This window comes from Lepidochelys olivacea (genome assembly GCF_965140295.1).
Source record: "Lepidochelys olivacea isolate rLepOli2 genome assembly, chromosome: 3".
NCBI classification, from domain to species: domain Eukaryota; kingdom Metazoa; phylum Chordata; order Testudines; family Cheloniidae; genus Lepidochelys; species Lepidochelys olivacea.
In genome coordinates, this window is record NC_140413.1 from 5,528,869 (window position 1) to 5,543,057 (window position 14,189).

Here is a 14,189-nt window from a genome sequence, read left to right on the forward strand (position 1 = left end):
CCTGGAGGAGGAAGGCGAACGCAGCTTGGGGGAGTCACCGGAGAACAAGGTGAATAGAAAAGATGTGGCTCAGGTAAATGAATGATTAAGAAGTGGCGGTTGATGATGGGGTGAAATGGGATTAGGAACCCGAGGGGCGGGAGAGTTTTGTAAATTTAAAAACAAGCAGTGGAAACTTACACTGTTTCTTTTCTGAAAATCTCTTGACAGCTCGACGATGCCTTTCCAGAGGCCCTGGAGGCCGCAGACAGCGTCACATCAAGTAGCGAAGATGAACCAGGCCCACCTTGTTTTTGCTCAGCGCCGATCCAAATTGTTGAAGAGGACTCCGAGGATGACGGCTAGAAGGCGTTTCGGAGGAGGTTTGGCATGGGACCCACTAAGCCAGTGCCACGTCGTGAGCGTAAAAAAGTCATGCGGACTATTGTACGCGTTGCTGTTTCTGCTGTCCTCAATCGCTGCCTTCGGGAAAAGCTGTTTGAAGATGAGAGGGCTGTGTCATGGGTCCGCCAGCCTAACGGCACCATGGCTGTGTGACTTGGACTTCAGTGGATAGAAACTGCCAGCTCCGGGGCCGGCGTGCTGAGCTGTGTTTGGAAAGCCTATTAAACACTGTTCTTGCCATAGGTTAAGCTGTGCAATGTCTGTGCCTCACCCAAGAACATTTAGCGCACGGGGTGACCTTGATAAATGCTGTGCAATTTAGTGCAGACCCTGACCGTGTTTGAAAGAAAATGACCAAACCGGAAGATGCTGCTTCCAGCGTTATATTGACCGTCTGGTCTGCACAAAAAGTTACAGAACCCTGCTTCAGAAAAAGACCAGTTGTAAGAAATCAAAAAGGATTAAGTTAGAAAATGGTGAGGGGACAAACAGCGACATACAACTGGGTAGCTGTAAATTGAAAAAAAAAAGAAAAAGAGGGCTTTGTGACTATCTGTGTTTCTGTTAGAAGGTCTCTGGCCCTTGGTTTCTTTTCACGGAGATGTATGTCTTTTAAAGAAAAGAAAAGAAAAAAGAAATAAAAGCAACCCAGTTGTGCAGACAACTTATTCCCCCACCCCAGATCACAAAAGGGAATGCTAGGGAGCGGGGATCCAATCACCCTGCTAACTATTTTGAAGCAAAGCTTCAGGTTCCTTGGAGACTGTCTCTTTCAACAGAAACTCTCTTGAATTGCTGCTGGACTGGAAGAGGAGGTATGCTCCCTGTTTTTAACTCTGAAAATATATATTCTATAAGGCCATTCTTTGGCCATGCTGTCTTCATAAATAATGGTGCCTTTCTCTCTTGCAGTGTGATCTGTTTAGCATGGAACTGGTAACTTTAAGCTGCATTTCACCACCAGGCCAAGGTAAAAACCATTTTAACTATAGTTGTGCTTAATACTGTTATATTTAAAAAACAGAAAAAACAAACAAACAAAAAACAAACTTCAGGTATTACACAGGTTGTACAGAGAGTAATCCTAACTTAAGATTTTTGCTTGTTCTTTAACTGAAGGCCCAAATACACATCGGGGCGGGGCGGGGAAACAGAACAACCGTGTGCCTTTTAAATGCATGTGGGTTTACTGAAAAGTATTTGATTGCAAACTGTTGGTGTTTTTCAACTGCTGGAGTGTGTGTGTTGTGTGTGTCTGAGTTTTTGGTTGCAAACCTGGTTTGATGTGTTTATGAAGCTGCTGTTTTTGTGTGTGTGTGTGTGTGTGAGAGAGATGGGGTGGTTTTTTCAAAAGTATTTGGTTGCAAACGGATAGTAATGGTGTTTTTAAAACTAACAAGGGTTTTTGTGCAAAATGGGTTTTAGAATGGGTTTTAAAAGCAGTTTGGTTTTTATTTTGCAAATGAGATGTATTTTAAAAAAATGTTTGTGGGTTTGTTGTTTCAATTGGTAGAAATCAACTCTAAACCTGTGTTTGTTGTACAGCCTGAAAGGGATTATTTTGTTTTAAAGCTGTGACTTTTTAAATAGAAAAACATCCTAATGAATATTTTATTTTTTTAAGTGTACAAGACAGTTCCATGTGTTTTATTATAACGTTGTTTGCTTCACAGTACGGTCAAAACACGAGAGGGTAAACAAGCTGAAAAGAAAAAAGGAAAAGAGCCAGCTGAAAAGGAAAATGGACCAGCATCAGTGACTGAAGGATGGATGAAGCCCAGTAAATCTATTTTGCTTATTGGTTTGGTTGTTTTATGAGGTTTTGTATTCTAAGTATATACATAGGTGTGGGTGAGAAAGATGGTAATGTTCAGTTTTGTAAAATGTTTTTCCCCGCCACATAGGCAAGAGCAGCTTTCCTGACAATGCTGTAGTCGAAGCGACAGGGACACCTCCACCAGAACGGCCAAAGAACCAGGAATCTGCTTTGAGACCTTTAACAAGGCTAACGCAAAACAGCATAAGGGTGCAGATGAAGCATCAGGGCAGTCGAAACCTCATAGACGTCAAACCCAAGGACAACAAAACCCAACCACGCAAACACCCCTCCAGTTCCTCAGAGGCCACCACCACACCGAGCCCTGAGAAAACTGTGAGCGAAAACGTCCACATTCACAAACCCGGAGCACGCGCTCTAAGGGTTGTGAATAAAAAACTCAGGACTGACAAACCATTCTCCCAACACCATAAGCACATCACACCTCCCCCATATTCTAGTATTTGGGAAAAGTATGATGCTACATTCAGAAAATGATTAAGATTTGGGGAAATATGACGCTTTCTTCAGAATACCGGAGGCTCCTCAGAGTCTGACTCTCAAATAGCCTCCGATGTAGAAGATACCGCTGATGGTCCCGTAGAGGAAGCCCCCAAGTAACCCTGAAAATGCAGAGGTGTATATGGAGAGAGTGAGAAGTTGGCAACGTGAATTACCCAGATTTGGGGGGTCGGTATATTGTGAGGAATTTTGTTTTGTCAATCTTGAGTGAATAAATTCAGCTCAGCAGGTTGTTGAAGCCATACACAGGGGAATACAGTTAGTTCTGGATGAGGTTAACGGTAGAGTAGGCCCTGATGATTCTGTTCAGTTACGTTTAGAGAGACGAAATTTAACTAGCCCTTTGTTTGCGGTCAGAAGAACTACAGATGAGCTGTCTGCTGAGGATTTCTTAAATCAGGCCTCAAAGCTGCTACAGAGCAAGAGAGAGTTGCATCTCGATGGGACGTTGTGACAGTTGGAACAAACAGGGGTGGCGGTGCTCGTAGAGTTTTAAATTCTATCCTCAGTAGTTAAATCATGCATATAAAGAGACAATGCTTAGTAGACCTGACTTACACCGGTTTTGCGGGTGGGCTCTTGGCCATTTTGTCTGACCGTAAACCTATGGACGCGGAATCATTAGCGGGGGCGAGAAAGTTTCATGGGAAACTGGGGTGGTCAGATCCAAAACAGGTTCTGCTCAGTGCCGTAGCAACATTGGAAGAGCATTGAGGAGTCACCATACAGGTGGTGCTGTCTGCGGCAAAAGGCGGACGGGGCTTCTTTAAAACGGGGGCGGGGGGCATGTACCCCAAGACTTTTTTCATCCTCTTGCACGATGAGCATTACTATGGGGTTCTGGATGTGAAAAAGTTGTTTGGTGAGAAAAAATATTGTGAGTTTTGCCACAGAGGGTACCGTCAGGACCACTCTTGCAGGTATCGTTGCCGCCTCCGTTTGAACGTAACGTGCTTGGACAGCATGGGCGTGCAGCTGAGGTGTCCTAGCTGTAGACTGTATTGTTGGTCCAAAGAGCGTTTAGACAGACACGTCGACTGTGCATCGAAAAAGCGAGTCGAATGCCTGTTTAAAACTTTGTGTGATAAATGTCAGTCTTGTGTGGACAAGCGGCACAGGTGTGAAGGGAGGCGCTGTAAGCAGGGTCAGGGTTTGATCGCTGGTGATGTAGACAGTCACCTGTGTTTTCTGGAGAGCATTCGAAAGCCCGAATCCTCAGAAAAGTATATATTTTTTATGATTTTGAATGCACACAGAAGACTGGGTTGCACACGCCCACTTATATTTTTGCTATGTCCCGAAACCCTGAAAAGCCCTGGGAATTTAAGGGCGACAAGTGTCTTTCTCTGTTTGTTTAGACCTTTATTGGCAAAGAGTTCCAGGACTACACGTTCCTAGCACTCAGTTCCAAAGGTTATGATATGTACTTCATTGCGAGACAGTTCCTGAGGAAAAAGACGTGCATAGAATTGATCACTCAGGGTAGTAAACTAATGTGTGTGGAAGTGAAAGCCCTGGGCATTCGTTTGATAGACTCTTTTCAAACTTCTTGCCCATGAAGGTTAGCAAGCTCCCGCAAGCGACGGGGTTTGAAGGGTGCAAAGGGTGTTTTTCCACCTCTTTTTAACACTTTAGAAAATCAAAATTACATGGGGCCTATGCCTGGCGTGGAGCACTCTGGTGTGGAAAGCATGATGCCCAGGGAGAAAGCAGAGTTTCTCGACTAGTGTCGGGACCACAGATATGAGATGTTTGACTTGCAGAATGAGCTCACCTATTCCTGTCACAGGATGTCAAAATTTTGAGACAGGCTTGTATCCTCTACAGAAAAGAGATTATGAAAATGACAGAGATGGGAGATATAGTAGAGAAAGAACCTGGTAAATTCACCGAGATAAAACTGTGTATAGATCCATACTGGTACATAAAGCTGGCATCTGTCTCCATGGCTATGTACAGGATTTTGTTTTTGGAGCCTAACAGGGTAGCTCTTCTCCCTCCAGACAACGATCACAGGTAGAAAAAGAGATATTCAACCCCATCTATTCAGTGGCTGTTGTATACTTCTCACAAAGAAAATATACAGATTCGGCATGCTTTACAGGGTGGGGAACTACAGGTAGGTTCCTACTTTTTAGACGTTAATCCCAGTGTTGATGGGGTAAGCATGGCTTTTGAGTTTCATGGGTGTTTTTTCTGCGGTGTTGTCGCCTATTATTGTGAAAAAGCACAAAATCCTATGACGGGGACAACTTTTGGGTTTCAGACAAGGAGCTTGCAGATCTTCTAAACCGAGCCCAGTTGCCTCTCCTGCCTAGGGATGCACTTTATGGGGGGAGGACAAACGCTTTCCGTCTGTATTACAAACTTAACCCTGGGGAAGAAATCCACTCTTATGATTTTACCAGCCTGTACCCTTTTGTAAACAAAACCAAGGAATACACCATCAGACACCCTGATATAATTTACGACAAATTTGGACCCCTTGCAAATTATTTTGGAATGGCAAAAGTTAAAGCGTACCCCCTGCGAAGCCTCTTTTTCCCGTTGATACCTGTCAGAGTGGGTGGCAAGCTTTTATTCCTGCTATGCCGAACCTGTGCGGAAACCGAGCAGCGGGAGACATGCACCCACACTGATGAGGAGAGGGCCATCCTGGGGACTTGGTGCACGGTGGAATTGAACACGGCCATAGCGAAGGGGTACGCGGTGGCTAAAATCTATGAAATATGGCATTTTAATGAAAAATCTGATGAACTCTTTTCAGCGTACATAAAATTACACCTCTGCCAGAAACAAGAGGCTTCAGGGTCTCCCAGCTCGTCCACAGATGAAGAAAAACAAAATAAGTACATTAACGATTTCTACCAGCAAGAAGGCGTGCTTTTACGCCAACACGATATCAGGTCGAACTCCGCTAAATGCCAAATCGCTAAGCTGTTTTTAAAATCTCTGTGGGGTCAGTTTGGCCAAAGAACAAACCTACCCAACACCAGCATCGTGAGAGATCCTGACAAACTCTTTCAGAACCTGTTTTCCCCCAATTATGAGGTTTCGTCCTGCGAGTTTATCGAGGATGAAACCGCGTGTGTGTCTTGGAAGCACGCAAAAGACCTGCACTCTGTCTCTGGCAATACCAATGTCTTCATAGCCTGTTTCACCATCGCTTATGCCCGCTTAGAACTATACAACCCCCTAGACAGATTACAAGAGTGGTGTCTGTACCACGACACAGACTTGGTGACATTTGTGAAAAGGGAGGGTGACCGGAATCGCCCTCTGGGGGATTATTTAGGGGACCTCACAAGCGAGATCCTGCCTGATCCACACATCACCGAGTTTGTGTCGGCAGGCCCAAAAACATATGGGTATAAGCTGTCGGGAGGAAAGGCCTTAGAAAAGTCAAAGGTATTACCCTGAACGTAGCAAACTGTGAAAAGATCACTTTGACAGTATGGAAGATCGAGTTCTGGACTATCGCACGGGCCTGCGAGAAAACACCTCAAAAAAAACAGAGGTGCAGCAGCCCTCTGTCGTAAGGAACAAAAATCAGTGGCAAATAGCGACAAAAACCCTTCAGAAAACAAACACAGAAAGTCGTTTACAACAAGAAGGTCCAAGGAGAGGGTTTAAAACCCTGCCCTACGGTTTTTAAAAATGGATAATTTCGAAACACCCCTTTTCTGCAATTCTCGCGGGGCCTAGCAACTGCCAGAAAAGTTACTTTATAAAAAATGTGCTGGATAACGCCCAACAAACACTGTCTGTTATGCCTGAGAGCATCGTGTGGTGTTACAGTTGTTGGCAACCTCTGTAGACAGAATTGCTCTGTAAATATCCCTTTCTCAATGTTGTGGAGGGGCTGCCTGATGCTTTTGACGACGACCGTTTGTTTCCTACCAGGAAAGTAAAGACGATTATCTGATGAACGATCTGATGAACTCTGCCTGTGAAAGCGCTGAAATCGAGGAAGTCTTTACCAAGTACGTGCGTCACAGAAACCAGAGCATTATGTTTATAGTTCAAAGCGTATTTTGTCAGGGGAAAAAGAGTCGCAAGATTAACCTAAACACAAAGTACATGGTTCTGTTCAAAAACCCCAGGGATAAATTACAAATCTCTACACTCGCTCGGCAAATGCGACAATCAGGGACACCCGTAATTCCTTAAAAAGGGATCGCGGATACAATGATACAGTGATACAATGCACAGTTTAAAGCCTTCTGCCGCACTGCCCGTTAAACAGAAAGTGTCTTTACTGCGCGTCAGTTTAATTTTCACATCCACTCCGTTCAACAAAAGGTTTTCTTGAAAAAACAGGTCGCTGTGCAGATGAACCAGCAGCTCTACCGTCCTGCTCTGGGCCATCAGCTTTGCACACCTCACAAACCCTAGATTCCCTCCATCCATCTCGAGTTTCTTCCTGTTGTCCGGCAGTGTCTTTGTAAAACAGGCCGGTGGAAAATTGCGTGGCGAGGGTGTAGTCACTGTAATTGAGCACCGATTCTATAAAGGCCCTGTAAGGGTAACAGTTGTTGCTTTGCCTTACAAGGCGGTCTCCCAGCGTGACATCGCACTGACTAAAAATAGAGGCCACGGGGTAATTCACCAGGCCCACCTCGGTGTCCACGGCGAGTTCAGTTTCGTCTCCTTTTACAATCTTGCAACACAGCTCCAGCAGCGTGTTGTTTAAATCCATACAATTTACACCATTCCCTGCTACAAAAAAGTCAATGGGGGCAGACTCCATAATGACCGACAGAGGCGGCACCTCGATGTAGATGCTTTTCTCAATGCTGGTCTGCGTAGGGGCTATTTGGAACAAGTCTAGTTTGGATGTGGTCCACTCCTCAGACCCGCAGTGAACAAAAGCCATGTTGATTCAAATATATCTCTTTCACCAGGCGGAGAGCGTCTCCTCTTTCACCCAGGCTTCCTCTTGGACTTTCACTTGTGGCTGGCCCTGCGGGTCAAAGCCCTTCTTTTAAAGGGTTTTGGGGGAACTGAGCATCGTGGGTATGACACATTTCTCGTGCTCTTCCTCCTTTTAATGTACATCAGCCCCGATCCTTCCTGTGAAACTGTATTCCCCACTTTCTCCAGAACAGTGCGGGAGACATGACCTACCACGTCTGTAGCTATATTTTGAGCGATGGTTTTTACGTGGACTTTAATAATCTTTAGCCCCCTCCTCAAAAGTGGTACAGCTTTTCAAAGAGGCTACGAAATATTCCACCCACACCAACCCCGTATATCACGGGGGCCCCATGACATCCAGGAAGGGCATATCCAGCCTGGGCTTTGTTATAGTTCCTATTGATTGCGGGGTCACCGTAATTTTTTAGGATCGCCAAAATAGTATTTTGTTTTTTAGAAACCTCGCTCTCTCCGCGGACGCAGGTGCAGCTTTACGATCACCTTGCCGAAGCAAAATGAGACGCGTCTGTTCTGATCTGTCTTTAGGTCAATGGTGATGGTGTCAATGTGGTCTTTACTGACAGGAACGTAGTGAGGTTTATCGTAAGTGATGGTGACAAACTCATTGTTCCTTCTTCGGATGGGGACGCAGCGTAACAGGGCAACAGAAAAGTCCCCCACAAACTGGTGTTGTATGATATCTGTGTACAGATACGAGGAGTTGAAACCCCCTGTGATGTCTGCGGAGATGGGAAATTTTTGGGCGCTGCACTTGGGGCCCAAACCCAGAATGTTAGCTAGTTCCCCATAAAACATGGACGTAAAATTGGCAGATTTAAGTCTCACTTTTCTACCCACAGGGTCGTAGTTTATGACCACCTCAGGTGGTGCGGAATGACGAGCCACGGTGCTCTTCATATGATCCAGTAATTCGGGTATGGTCGAGTAATAACGTCGTAGTAGGATGAAATTCCATCTCATATCTCCAAAGGTGATTTTGAAAGGGGTGTCTTCGTGGATAGTGTTCCAGCTGTGCGGGTATTGTGTTTCCACTAACCCCACCTCCCAGGCACCCAAGAGATCCAAGGGCTTAATTAGTCCTATTGTAATGTTGGAGCTGGTGTTTTGAGGAAAAGCTGCAGAGCTGGCATTGCTGGGCAAAGTAATGTAAAACCCGCCATCCCTCATTTCTCTCTCTCTCTCCCTCTCGCTCTCTCTGTTTGGGTCTCAGTGTCACAGAGTTGAAAAGCTTTCACCTAGCTGTTAAACTCATTGGGCCACCCCAACCATTTCACCAGTAGCTGCTTTTTTCTCCCTTTTCCTTTCGCTGCTCGCACTTTTTCAACCCTGTAAATCCTGTCTCGTTTGGGGTTTACTTTTTGTAATTCTTCAGGGTAAAAAGATTCAGTAACTGTCTCACCCTCATAAAATATCTCCACATCCTAGTTTTTAAAGTTTTCTTCAATTGCTTTACAACCCCTTCTTTGACTTCATTATCAGTAACAATATGGTGAACTCCATGCCGCTTTAACAGTCTTCTTAAAGGTTTGTTTAAAAATTCTTTCCCCCGACTGGAATCTAATTTTTGAGGCATGCAACCTTTGTTGAAAATTGCTTTAAAGGCCTTGGATACCTCACCACTCGTCTTGTCTTTTAGGCCGAAGGCCCAGGCATATTTGGATAGAATGTCTATGACTGTTAAGATGGAATTAAAACCACTGTTGCGTTTGGAGGACCGGTACAAATCCATCAAATCTGCCTGCCATTACACATCCACACCTGCAACAATGGTCTTATTTCTTTTAAAACATATTCGAGCCGGTATGTGTCAAGTGTAAGCGTCCTGGTCTGAAAGCCAAGCTCTTACCCGTCTTCATTTAAAGTTTTACTCTGCTTTTTGGCCACTTGAAAAAGAGGGTTCACCCTGCCGAAGCTCCCAACTTCCCCGGGGGTCAAATATATTTTCTTTCACAAAGCTGCCTGTGTAGACATGACTCTTACTGGTACCGTCTTTTACTCACACAAATATGAAGGGGGACACATTCATATTGACACATTTAACTAAGTGTTATTAATCACCTGGTTTAACACGACCTTTTACAGCCCCTGTAAAAATGGACGCCATGACCCCTACCATAAGGGAGTGATTCTTCCATTTTGTCCTTTTCTGGATTTTCCTCTTGAGATCTGTGTCTCAGACATGAGGAAAACCAGCGGATGCATGGTATATTTACTCCCACGGGGCAACCCCTGTAGAAGTTCTGAAAGGCCTCTAGAAAGGCATCGTCGACCTGTTGAGAGATTTTCAGAAAAGAAACAGTGTAAGCACCCCACTGCTTGTTTTTAGATTTACACAGCCCCCCGGTTCCTAACCCCATTACACCCCATCATCAGCCGTCACTTCTTAACCATTCATTTCCTGTGCGACGTCTTTTCCGTTCACCTTGTCCTCCTGTGACTCCCCTGAGCTACGTTTGCCTTCCACCTCTCGGGGGGCTGACAATGAGAGCCCATCATGTTCCTCGGGGTGCCTCAGAAGAGTTTGGGTTTCAGGTTCCGGCGTATCCATCAACGGCTGAGTCAAAAGGCCCTCATCGGACCTGTCCCTGATGTAGCGCTTTCTCCACACAGGTCCAAAGGCCCTCTAGGCTAAAACAAACTCCAAAGTTCTCACGGGGGTGGTGAAGGAGTCCATCTTTCCACGATTACTAAAGCACGCGTTCTAGGTAAAGGGTGCCCTCTTCTGCCCCTGCACTGGGACTTATGGGGTGATGGTGCTGCGCTCTGATTGGCAGAGGGCGCTGGGATGAGTTCTTTGAAGGGTCACGTGGCCCTCTTCGGTGCGGGTCACCTGCCCCAGTACACCCCTGATTGGTCACATCTGTTCTCGGGGTGGTCCTATGTGGCTGAAACCTATCGCGACTGGTAGAGGGCGGTGGGAGGAGGTCTTGTCACACGAACCACTTCCAGATGGGTCACCCTGCCCTGGAACACCACTGATTGGTCAAATCTCCTCTCGCAGCGGGCGTATCGGGGTGAAACACATCCTGACTGGTAGAGGGCAGTGGGAGGAGTTCTTACAGGGGTCACATGATACATTTTGCATCCGGTCATATGTCCGCCTTCATCCCGGTAATAATATTCCCCATTACTGGGACTTCCAGTGACAGGTGGTCGGGGCTTAAGGGGTCAAGGGGCGGAGTTTCAGGGGACAAGAGGTGGGGTTGGGGTTTGTTTGACAGTAGGGCCCTTCTACTACTTCCAGTTTCCATATTACTGAATCCCACCCTGCCAGCATTCCCACTCACAGAAGGGGCCCACAAATTCCACCATCTCCTTCACATCCAGTGGGCCTGGTAATCATGGACCAAAGTGGCTGAGAACAATTGCATGTTGTCGTGGGACACAGAGACTGATGTATAAGAGGCTCTCCTTGGGGTATGACGTTCAACCCCAGATTCCAAGGTGAAAGGCGGGCCTGGGGCTTGGATGAGACTGAGGGTGTGAATAGCTCACTGGATTTGTTACTTTACCTCATTTAGTTCCAGAATAAATTCTTCCTTTGCAGATTCATGGCCAAAGTCTTCTCCTTTCAGATGTTTTGGCCACAAGTGTGAAGAAAAGCCAACAATCCATGGAGGAGGATAAGAGCAAACCCTCAAAGTTTTCACAAACTGACTGGTGCTAGAAATGGAAGGGTGGTAGCAGTGGGGGGAAAGCCCGAGAGATGTTTATGCTAGAGGGTGGAAAGCAGGGGACTCCATGGGGCACTTAGATTGCACAGGGCTCAGCAGAGAAACTTACTGGGAGATAAAGGGCAGGTCTTTCCTGGGGTGATGGAAAGACAGAGTTTGGAATTTCCAAGGTGGCAGACCCAAAACCTAAGGGAGGGGCTGGGGTAGGAAGGAAGTGAGGCCCTTGAACCAAAGAGAGAAAGAAGGAGAGATCTGCCACAGACCTGAGGGGAGTGCCATCCACCTGGAGTGATGACCAACCCCCATTTCCCCTCTCTACATCACACCTTCCAAGAGCTAAGATGTCATGGGCCTGGGGTGTCGGAGCGGGAGAGGAAGATACCAATAATTAAAGGGGCCTTGAGCATAATGAATGGCCACGGCCAAGCTGTGGAAAATAGAGATCTCAAGAACTGAGGCTTGGATAATTGAGGTGCCCTGCAACTTAAACCCCAGTCCAATGTGCCTGCATTGCACATGTTAGCTGAGCTTCCTGGGGTCAATTATTTGCAGCACAGGAACGTAGCAAGGCCAAGGTTTGGAGAGCAGAACGTGGGCCATCTACCTGGTGTCTGGGAGCCGACAAGTGGCTGGAGATAAGGTTCTGCTAACCCTCTGAGAGAGGCAGGTCCTATGACAGCAGGAGTCTCCGGTCTTAAAGGGATACAAACCTCAAGTACAAGCAACCCAGTGGCTAGCCATCCTCAGCATCAGTGGGTGTGGGGAGAGGCTGGATGGGGTGGCACTAGGGCCCAGGGAAGGTGTTGTAGCTGATACCTCTACAAGGAGCTTCTCAAGCCTGGGAATTATTGTGGTATCTAGCTCAAGGAGCCTGATGAGATCAACTGATGACAAAACCAAGTCCTGGTTGGTTTGCCACAAGTCATAAGGGCCGGGGCAGGTTATGGGTCTATTAAAGGAGAGGATGGGTGAGGTTCTTTGGCCTGCAAGGTGAAGGAGGTCAGACTAGATGATCACAATGGTCCCTCCTGGCCTTAAAGTCTAGGAAGAACTTCTTTGCTTTCCAAAAGATGGGAATGGCTCCGAGGGGATACCAGGTAGTAAGCCCCTAACCTTCTGAGCCCCTCCCAGGTGTGATTTCTTCTTCCGATGAGCTCATATCTCTTCCCAGCTCTGCCTCCTTCTTGGGGCCAGATTCACCAAGGGGCTTAAGTGCCTAAATGTTCATTTGGACACTTAACTGCCAGAATCAGGCCCCACTGGGATTTCCAACCTCCCACCCAGCTGCTGCTCACTATTGCAGCATCCAAAACATTTTTTGTAGAAAAAGTTCACAGGGCATCTGTGTTTCTGAGCATGCACCCTTAGCCCCCACACCAGGGACGGTAGGAGTTTGCCACCTAACATGGCTGTGGGGCCCAATCAGGCTCCTCTAAGGGAGCTTACATAGGTTGAAGGAAGGATGGGGAGGTGGAAGACCCAATGTTCAATATCCCTGCACCAATGTTTTTTTTTTAGTTATTTCCCCCACGATAGAATAGCTTCAGCGGGAGTGTCATAAATATAAAGGAAAGGGTAAACCCCTTTAAAATCTCTCCTGGCCAGAGGAAAAATCCTCTCACCTGTAAAGAGTTAAGAAGCTAAAGGTAACCTCGTTGGCACCTGACCAAAATGACCAATGAGGAGACAAGATATTTTCAAAAGCTGGGAGGAGGGAGAAAAACAAAGGGTCTGTGTCTGTCTGTATGATGCTTTGGTCGGGGATAGAAAAGGAATGCAATCTTAGAACTTAGTAAGTAATCTAGCTAGGTATGTGTTAGATTATGATTTCTTTAAATGGCTGAGAAAATAGCTGTACTGAATAGAATGAATATTCCTGTGTGTGTGTCTTTTTTGTAACTTAAGGTTTTGCCTGGAGGGATTCTCTATGTTTTGAATCTAACTACCCTGTAAGGTATTTACCATCCTGATTTTATAGAGGCGATTCTTTTTTACTTCTATTAAAAGTCTTCTTGTAGGGAAACTGAATGCTTTTTTCATTGTTCTAAGATCCAAGGGTTTGGGTCTGTGGTCACCTACGCATATTGGTGAGGATTTTGACCAAACCTTCCCCAGGAAGTGGGGTGCAAGGGTTGGGAGGATTTTGGGGGGGAAAGACATTTACAAACTACGTTTTTTTCAGGAACCCAGATAAAGTTTGGTGGTGGCAGTGGAAGTCCAAGGGCAAAGGGTAAAATTAGTTTGTACCTTGGGGAAGTTTTAACCTAAGCTGGTAAAAGTAAGCTTAGGATGTTTTCATGCAGGTCCCCACATCTGTACCATAGAGTTCAGAGTGGGGAAGGAACCTTGACAGGGAGTGATTGAGGGAGCCCCTGTCAGGCTGTCCCAAAGCCCAGTGTGTTCACCTGACAGGTGGCAGATCCCCATTCAAATTCTTCTCCCCTCAGCTAGAGGGTGGGATTTCCATCTGGAGTCCTCTCCATCGCCAGCTTTTGTGAATCCCTTTCTCAGGTGTCTGTCTCTCTCCAGTTGTTCTACAGGGAGCCCAGGCACCAACGCAGGGTTTGTGAATCATCCAAAAGATCGGCATGGTGACGTTCAGTGTCACCGCACCTCAGTCACTTGTGAATTTAGCTCTTGGTGTTCTGTGTAAAACTGGGTGACATTCTTTGGATGAGGAGGATTATTACATGAAAAATGCAGTTCTGAGTGACCTGAAATGAATAGCGCATTCGACACACACAGTTTTGGCCAGTCCCAAAAGGGCCAGGAGAGAAGGAGAAAGGTGGTGCCCCTGGTGTTGTTGGAACTGCTCTGTCGTTAGTCCAGTGGTTCGGGTGCATTTCCCCTCGCTG

The 14,189-nt window shown here is 46.3% G+C and overlaps 1 long non-coding RNA gene across 1 annotated transcript; it reads left to right on the plus strand.

Moving 5' to 3' along the window:
* The first annotated feature begins 1,151 nt into the window (after positions 1 to 1,151).
* On the plus strand, positions 1,152 to 2,159 carry LOC311517459. The gene is made up of 3 exons (XR_014710703.1): positions 1,152 to 1,199; positions 1,297 to 1,354; positions 2,058 to 2,159. It is a non-coding gene; the product is annotated as an uncharacterized lncRNA (long non-coding RNA).
* Positions 2,160 to 14,189: the final 12,030 nt, after the last annotated feature.